The sequence below is a fragment of the Lissotriton vulgaris genome, chromosome 7, assembly GCF_964263255.1.
Source record: "Lissotriton vulgaris chromosome 7, aLisVul1.2, whole genome shotgun sequence".
Taxonomy (NCBI): Eukaryota; Metazoa; Chordata; class Amphibia; order Caudata; family Salamandridae; genus Lissotriton; species Lissotriton vulgaris.
The window spans coordinates 1,141,923,473-1,141,932,775 of record NC_141695.1 but is presented as its reverse complement, the minus strand read 5'-3'; positions in this window follow the sequence as shown (position 1 = coordinate 1,141,932,775).

The window sequence follows — 9,303 nt, the reverse complement described above, 5'->3', positions numbered from 1 at the left end:
CCCGTTGCTTGTGGAGTGGAGTGGTGTGGCTCACTGGTTAGAGGCAGCAGACCCGGAAGCAGAGAACGGCCCAGGACCAGGGTTCAATTCCCGACGTGGCAGGGTCGTGGACCAGGGTCAACGGACTCGATAATTCTCACCTCGGTGCCTACTCTAACCAGGGATCACACTCGGTAACTCTGGGCATTAAGCTTGTCTCATCTCTATAACGGCCCCCACAGACGCCGGGGATGCCTGATTTCACCTTGGAGATACCCAGAAGGGACCATCTCACAGGGAAAGCCAGGACGGGTTCCCCAGCGGTCTTCAGCGGCAGGACACCCAAAGATGGGGTAACAGTGCGCTTTACAAGTATCATCATTACATTTTCATTACATTTGTGCTCGCTGTCCTGCCCCCCTTGCTGGCCTGCTGTTGCTTGTGCTTGCTCCCCTGCCCCCATTGCTCATTCTTGCTATCCTGCCCCCCTCGTTGCTCTTGCTTGCTGTCCTCCCCCTCTAGTTGCTTGTGCTTGCTCCCCTGCCCCCCGTTGCTTGTACTCGCTGTCCTGCCCCCCCCTTGCTGTCCTGCCCCCTCGTTGCTCGTGCTTGCTGTCCTGCCCCCGTTGCTCGTGCTTGCTGTCCTGCCCGCCCCGTTGCTCGTGCTTGCTCCCCTGTCCCCCCTGTTGCTTGTGCTCCCTGTCCTGCCCCCCTTGCTGTTCTGCCCCCCTCATTGCTCGTGCTTGCTGTCCTCCCCCCCTTCGTTGCTTGTGCTTGCTCCCCTGCCCCCCGTTGCTTGTGCTCGCTGTCCTGCCCCCCCTTCAGTGCTTGTGCTTGCTGTCCTGCCCCCCGTTGCTTGTGCTCGCTTTCCTGCCCCCCCTTGCTGTCCTTCCCCCTCGTTGCTCGTGCTTTCTGTCCTCCCCCCTCGTTGCTTGTGCTTGCTCCCCTGCCCCCGTTGCTTGTGCTTGCTCCCCTGCCCCCCGTTGCTCGTGCTTGCTGTCCTGCCCCCCATCATTGCTTGTGCTTGCTCCCCTGCCCCCGTTGCTCGTGCTTGCTGTCCTGCCCCTCCTCGTTGCTTTTGCTTGCTGTCCTGCCCCCTCGTTGCTTGTGCTTGCTCCCCTGCCCCCCCTCGTTGCTTGTGCTTGCTGTCCTGCCCCCGTTGCTTGTGCTTGCTGTCCTGCCCCCCCTCGGTGCTCGTGCTTGCTGTCCTCCCCCGTCCTCGTTGCTTGTGCTTGCTGTCCTGCCCCCTCGTTGCTAGTGCTTGCTCTCCTGCCCCTCCTCGTTGCTTTTGCTTGCTGTCCTGCCCCCTCGTTGCTTGTGCTTGCTCCCCTGCCCCCCCTCGTTGCTTGTGCTTGCTGTCCTGCCCCCGTTGCTTGTGCTTGCTGTCCTGCCCCCCCTCGTTGCTCGTGCTTGCTGTCCTCCCCCGTCCTCATTGCTTGTGCTTGCTGTCCTGCCCCCTCGTTGCTTGTGCTTGCTCTCCTGCCCTGCTATTGGCATTGTAAATGAAAATGCCATTTATTTATGTTTTTTTTAAAACATAAATAAAAATAATGTCATGAGCAATGCCAATAGCTCTAACTTTAAAAATGCCGAGACCATTGCATTGTAAATCCTTGTTGTCTATTTTTTTTTTTAAACTTTTTTTTTTTTGTATCCTCATTGGCCTTGTCCTTCATTCAGAATCGCCAACCACCTTGCGTGTCACATGCCAGAAGGCTTCAGATCTTTGCCCCCTCATGTATTGAGACACGATTATTGATACTGGCGGAAGGAGAGTCCCGAAATAAATCAGGCGAAGGGGGATAGAGTACGAGCACACATGCTTGTAGTCTCTTAAGTCTGTAGATCTCACACTAAGAGCAGGATCTTCTCCAGCACCTGTATCAACACTTTACGTCAGTTTTTCTGTAACTGGTAAAACTAACCATACTCAACTAGTGAATGGAAATCACAGACCCAGATGGAGACGGCGCTCAGAATAAGACAGCACTACTATGCCACATGTATGGAAGAAATTGCTAAATAAATGCTGATTGCGCAAAATGGCTGCTGAGCCTGTAACGTTGGTTAATGAGGACTCGCAGGCAGTGGTTGAGGTACTGTGCACGTTTATTTATGTATTTAATAAACTCGTCCGAGGAGCGCCGGCCGGCGCTCTGCTCCGGTGAATGTCAAGCGCGCAATGATGCGCGCGCATCCCGGCGCCAACATGGCCGCCGTGCGTCACGTCAACGTGACGTGTAACAACTAGAACGCTACATATCTCCCCCTTTTACCAAACCCAAGATCAGTCACTTACAGTTCGCCGTCTAGTTCAAAGTCTCGGAATCGGGCAGGCCTTACAATTTGTCTGCCTCTCCTGGTCACCTTGCCAATGTTCTCTCGGGCACCTTGCCCCTGCGTTTCCGTATCTTCTGCTCCTCCGCTCATTGCTCCTTCATCATTCGTATTACCACCCGACACGTCCATCTCCGCTCTCTGAGTCTCGCTTCCTTCTTCACCTTCTTGCTCTCCTCTTGCACTTGCTCCATCTTCTTGCTCACTTCCACTGGGCTTCTCTTCCCCGATCACGTCATCCATCTCCACACCTTCTGAGGACCGTCGTCCCCACCTCACTATCTTGTTGCACCTGGCCATTCGGTCCTGCGACCACACATTCCCATCGCTGAGCAGAGCCGCTCGATCATATACTTCCTTGACTTGCAAGGGTTTGCTATACTTGCTGTCTCCTTTTCTTTGTAAGGTGGCTAGCCTTACTCTTACCCACTCTCCTCTTTCCAATTGAGTGTCCTTCACATTCCTACGTTTGTTGTGGTTATTGGTGTAGATGGCTTGTGCTCTTTCGAGATTGGCCCTTACTACGGCAGGAGACCACTCGCTGGTTACCACCTTCTCCTTCCAGACCCTGTTGTCATGCGTGAAGGGCTCACGTCCTCTCAATATTTGAAACGGGCTGTACCCCGTACCTGTGGGGGTTATTCTGTAGGCCCATACCATATTCTCCAACGCTCTCTTCCAGTCTTTGTTGTTAGAAATAGCCGCTTGTATGGCTCCCATCACTACTCTGTTAAATCGTTCGACTAAACCATTTCCCGCTGGATGGTAGATGGCTGTGTGCTTTATGGAGATGCCATTCCTTTCCATGAATTGTTTCCATCTTTCCGACGTGAACTGAGGTCCATTATCACTTAGGATGGACTTAGGAATTCCTTCTCTGGTGAACGTTTCGGACAGAAACTCTAGAATGTTCTCCGTGTCCATGGATTCACTCACTTTGATCTCTGGCCACTTGGAATAACGGTCTATGAGGACGCATACATAGTTCTGTGTGCTCTGGTCATCAAGCACCGGTCCTAAAATGTCTATAGACAACTCTTCCCATGGATTTAAGGGATTGTCAAATTTTCCTAGAGCTGGACGTAGTGGTCTCAACGTTTTGTCGGCCCCTTGGCATTGGGAACACTCTCTGACATGCCTCTCTGCTCTTACGTCCATTCCTGGCCACCAGTAATTTTGCTTCGCTCTGGCCTTGAGCTTTCCTATTCCAAGATGGCCTTCATGTAATAAATCCAGCAATTTGTTGATGAGATTTCTTGGGGGAACTACCTTGTCTCCCCGGTAGATGAAGATGCCCTTGTCTCCTACTGACAGTTCTTCTTTCACCTCATAAAATGGTTTGAGGTTTGTCCTCACTTTTCTCTTCTCTGGCCAACCTTGTATGATGTGCACCCTTACATCTTTGATGTCGGGATCTTCTTCGTACGCTTCCATCCATTCTTGTATGCTAATTACCTTCTCTTGATCTTCTATGAGAGCCACCAATTCCCCTCCATCTGCTGGATCTTCTTCCCCAGGCTCCATGGCTGCTGCTCGGCTCAGGTAGTCCGCCACTCGATTCTTGTTCCCTGGGATGTACTCTACATCATATCTGAATTCCAGCAGTTTTAAGGACATTTTCGATATCCTGGGTGTGGCGCTGGCATGTCCACACGATGTTAGTACCTTCACTAACGGCTTGTGGTCTGTCTTAAGCAGGAATCGGGTGCCCCATAAGAATTGCCGGAACCTCGTCGTGGCCCACACTACCGCTAGCATCTCCTTTTCGATGACGCTGTATTTGCTTTCGGTCTCTGTCACCGCTCTGGAGGCGAAGCTGATTGTCTCCATGTCCCCTCTTCCTCGGTCTTGCATGAGTACTGCGCCTAGGCCCTTGTCGCTGGCGTCGGTGATGAGCACGGTGGTGCCTTGTGGATCGTACCCCTTGAGCGGTATGGCTCCTGAGATCTCCTTTTTGATGACTTCAAACTCTGCTTGGGCTTCCGGTGTCCACTGGAACGCCGTGCTTTCTCTGGTCAGCAGTCTCATGTTGTAGGTTTTGGAGGCGAAGTGTACCACAAATTTGCTATAGTACTCCGCCATTCCCAGGAACGACCTGACTTCCTCCTTGTTCTTGGGGGGCGGTGCTTCTGCAATGGCCTTCACGTTCTCCGCCTTAGGCGTGATCCCCTGTTGTCCAATTTCGTGGCCTAAGTATGTCACTGATTGTAGGCCCAACCGACATTTCGACCACTCTGCCGTGAGACCTTTGGCTTCCAATGTTTGCAGTACCTTCTCTAGTTTTCGGTCATGATCTCTCCTGTCTCTTCCCATCACCAGGATATCATCCTGGAAATACTGGACGTCTTCACAGCCTCTGAATAGGTGGTGCATCATTTTTTGAAAGACGGCTGCCGCCGAGGCCAGCCCAAACGGCATGCGACAGAATCTGTAGCATCCAAACGGGGTAATGAACGACGTCAGGCTTTTGCTGTCCGGGTGCAGTGCTACCTGGTGGTAGGCTGACGTAAGGTCGATGGTGGAGTACCACTGAACCCCTCTGGTTTTGGCCAACATCTCCTCTATCCTGGGAAGGGGAAATTTCTCCACCACTATGTTTTTATTGAGTTCTCTCAGGTCCACACAGAGCCTGACCTTCCCGTTGGGTTTCATTACTACTACCAAGGGCGCTAGCCATTCGGCGCAGGTAATTGGCTCTATGATGCCCTTCCTTTCTAGGTCTTGGAGTTCCGTCTGGACCGCTTCTCTCACTGCGATGGGCACGTTCCTCGCCTTGTGTGCCACTGGAATGGCTCCTTCCTTAAGCACTATTCTATGTTGGAATTTCTCCATTCTTCCTACCGTACCCCCGAACACCTTCGGGTAGTTCCTCTTCCATCTGTTCAAGTCTGGCCATTCCTCCTGTTCTGTGAGGAGAATTTGTTCCTTTCCTCCGGGGTCGAGTTTTATGCCGAGATCACCCTGGTCTAGCCATCCTAGGACGGAGGGTCCTTTCTCTGCAACATATAGCTTGCACCACGCCGATCGGCCTCTGAACTCAAATAATAGGTGTCGGAAGCCTAACATGGGAATGCGATCCCCATTGTAAGTGACTGGCCGTATGTCAAGTTTCTCCAGTTCTGGGCCCAACTTGGGTTGGAATTCTTCTTCCCACACTGCTCTCTGCACGATGGTGAACGGAGATCCCGTGTCTGCCACAACCGTGATGGTGATGCCGCCTATGGACATGTCTAGGACTGGTTTGGTAGATCTCTTGCTGTCCACGCTCAACACTTGATCGTATATGCATAAGACGGTGACCACTTCTTCCTCCGTGGCTTCCTCGGGGTCTTCTTCGCTTTGGTCAACGTATTTCACCATTCCCTTCTGCTGTTTCTTTCGACATACCTTCTCGTAGTGACCTACGATGCCGCAGTGTAGGCATTTGGCCCGGAATGCCGGACATTTTCTGTCATGGGCTTCATGGGACCAGCTTCCGCACCTGTAGCACGTTTTCTTGTTCTCACTGCTCGCCGGTTTCCCTTGCCATCTGCTGATTCCTTTGGTTACTGGTTGCTTGTTTCTTTGGTCTTTACGGTGATCTTCCTCCTGTATTCTGTTCACCATGGTGGGAGTGGCTACCTCTTTCTTGGTTGCATTGGCGCATCTCTTTGCGAGTTCTGCTCTCTTCACTATAACCAACACGTCTTTAAGCGTGGTGTCACCGCTCGCCCACAGTTTGTCCTGTACATTTGCACTCGTGGTATGCATGACCACCTGGTCTTTTATGAATTCATCCTCCCACAGCGCGTATTTACACGTGGCTGCCAGTTTTCTCAATGCTGCTACATACTCTTCGATAGTTTCTCCCACCTTTTGTTTCCTTTGCTGGAAGTTATATCTATCCACTGACACACAGATGGTGGGGCGATACCTTTCGTCCAGGTCCTCCACTGCGTGTGCATATACATCGTCGTCTGTGTCTTCTCTCTTCTTCGGTACTAGACTCTTGTATATTCTCAGTCCTTCTGGTCCTAGATTTAATAGTAGGATTCGTTTCTTTCTCTGGGGAGTGAATTTTTCTTCATTTTCATCTTCTAGGACCCCTATGAAGTTATCTATATACTCCTTCCAGTCCTCCCACTTCATTAGAGGCTCTCCGGGCTTCGGTAGGAATTGTACCGGTGCAATTGCATATCCCGCCGGGGTACTCATCTTCACTTCCTTACCGCCTGTCCCGTCGGTGGGCTTTCCTGGGGGGCTGCCTGGGGTGCTGTTTTCGTCTCCTGTATGCTTGTTCCTCTGGGGGCTCTTGTCGCTAGACCCCACTTCCTCCTCTTTAGTAGCCAGCGCAGCGCTCCCTGTGCGTGGTTGTGCAGGAAGGTGGCTCGTGTGCTATTGGCTGCACTGTGGACGTGCTGTCTCTCTGGCCTTTATGCCGCTTGAATGCTGTGCTGTGGCACTGCCACGCTCCTCGGGTTCCTCACTGCCTCTGTGCGTTCGCTGGGGCCGTTTGCGGTGTGTCCCCACCCTTGCTGCTCCAGGTGTACCTTGCTGGTGCTTGGATGGGCCTGGTGTCCCTGTGCCTCGTGGGAGCCACGTGGGTTGGTGCTCCCTTCTGTGCTCCCAGCGTCGGTCTGGTCGTCGTCCCGACCTCGTCGCCACTGTAACGTTGGTTAATGAGGACTCGCAGGCAGTGGTTGAGGTACTGTGCACGTTTATTTATGTATTTAATAAACTCGTCCGAGGAGCGCCGGCCGGCGCTCTGCTCCGGTGAATGTCAAGCCCGCAATGATGCGCGCGCATCCCGGCGCCAACATGGCCGCCGTGCGTCACGTCAACGTGACGTGTAACAACTAGAACGCTACAGAGCCGAGAGCCACTCCACTGGATCAACAGATTGACATTAAGCACACCTGCATCATGCACATTAACTAAGTTCATATTAAAACGAAAATCATTACTATTCTAAAAACACCGTCAGTGATTGCCGGCAGTAGGCACCTGGACTCCAGAGGAGGCCTTGCTTGAGATGTATTAAGTAAAATCACTAATGTGTTATCCATCCTTTTATCAAAAACAGCTGTATCGCTGCTTGTGTCTAAATCCGGGGAGTCCATCATGCGCTAAAAGATATTAAAAGAAGGGTCTTCACCATCCTCTCCCAGGTGTATTCCCAACACTAAGGTGTCTCATTCTTATTTTGCTTCCAGAAGCCCCACCCTGTATACCAGCACCTTGGCAACTCCTTCAAGAGACTCCGGTTATTTGCCATCACATACCATATTGCCATTTCCCCACACACTAAAAGAGGTCCAGACCTGTCACCGAGTCCAGCAAGGTGCTAAACACAGGACACTGGCAGAAGGCCTCATTCGGGGGTGATATCTATAACCTTTACATTACCTTTATCATAACTATTGCTCCTACCCTAACCCAAATGAACCTAACCACAGCCCTCATCCTAACCCTGAACTTAGCCTCTCCCTAATTGGTAAGACTAAAATATGGCTAGAAAAACTAGCGAACCAATGGGAAACATTAATCCACAGTAGAAAAGAAAATAACAAAGAACAAAATACTTGCATATTACAAAAACTACCATAATACACTGCAACGGGAATAAATACACTGAAAAAGACAAGAATACATTGGGGGGAGTGTGGGGGGAGGGGTGGGGGGAGATATACTGAAACAGCCAAGAATACCCGGCTCTGGAGACCATGTACTGAAAAAGACAAGACGGTACAGGTACAGAACAGAATTTAAGGTCAAATGTAGGCAGGGCCATTGAAAAAGATAAGAAGACACTGGAATGGAAATATACTGAAAAAGACAAGAATACACTGGACCAAAATAAAGTATATTTAGGAAGAGCAAAATACACTGGAATAAAAGAGAATATGCAAAAAAATAATGACAGAGAAAAATATATTAAAAAATACAATACACAGAAACAAGACAATGTGATGAAAAGTCAAAAATACTGAAAAAGAAAATATACTGAAAAAAGACACGTCCACACATAGCAAATTAAACTATACAGAGAAAAACAAGGTAACATTGCAAAATAATATTCTGGTAAATGCCAGAATAACCTGTAAGAGATGATTATTTACTGGAAAAGGTGAGAATGTCGTGGTAAAGACAAGAATATTCTGGAAAGGTTTTAGCTAGAAGAGCCCACAATAGTCTCTCGGCATAGTCCCTTTGTAAAAATTCATGTAATGTCTATTTTCTGACATAGTCTACAGGTGCTGTTAATGATTGACGACAATAATTTAATTATTAATGAGTCTCCCTGCCCCCATATCTGATGCCTCCTCGGGGGGGGAAATGACGTAGTTGATGACAGGTACAGACTGGCCGCTGTAAAAGCATAGACACGAGCAGGATATTATATTCCTCTAGCCTACAAGCACCTAAAATAGCACAGCGTGTCTAGTCCCTCCCAAAACGGGCCCAGGGTAACCCTAGACTAGAGTCTGTGGATGTCGCTCGGGCTGCAGAGACAGACAGAGGATACTAGCACGGAGATGTGTCCCCCAGATTAGCACAGTAGGTCCTTCAGTAATATAGCTCAGTGGGTTCAGCTCCCGCATAGTGATCTCTGTACAACCTTCTGGTCACAAGCGCACGTGCTGAAAGGCATGAACTAACTCTCAGCCCCTCACTCTAGATGTAAAAAAAAATAATTGAGAGGAATGTAATTCTCTCAAAAGCAAGTGAGGCCAACTCCCTTTGCAATGAATTGCCAAACACCACACTCCCGCATTTCACCCCCAAAAATGTGCATTGATTGCATGGCAAAAATACCGTTGCTTTATTATAAAAGAATCAAATCATGTAAATAGAATAAAAATAAATAGATTAACAAGACGAGCTAAACCATGGAAAAATAGCCGATTTAAAACAAAATATATATTGTTTGAGGGGCAAACTAGCACTACTAGAGAAAGCCCTGACCCACTCATTTATAGGTTATGAACCCACCACTTCTTCGTCTTGT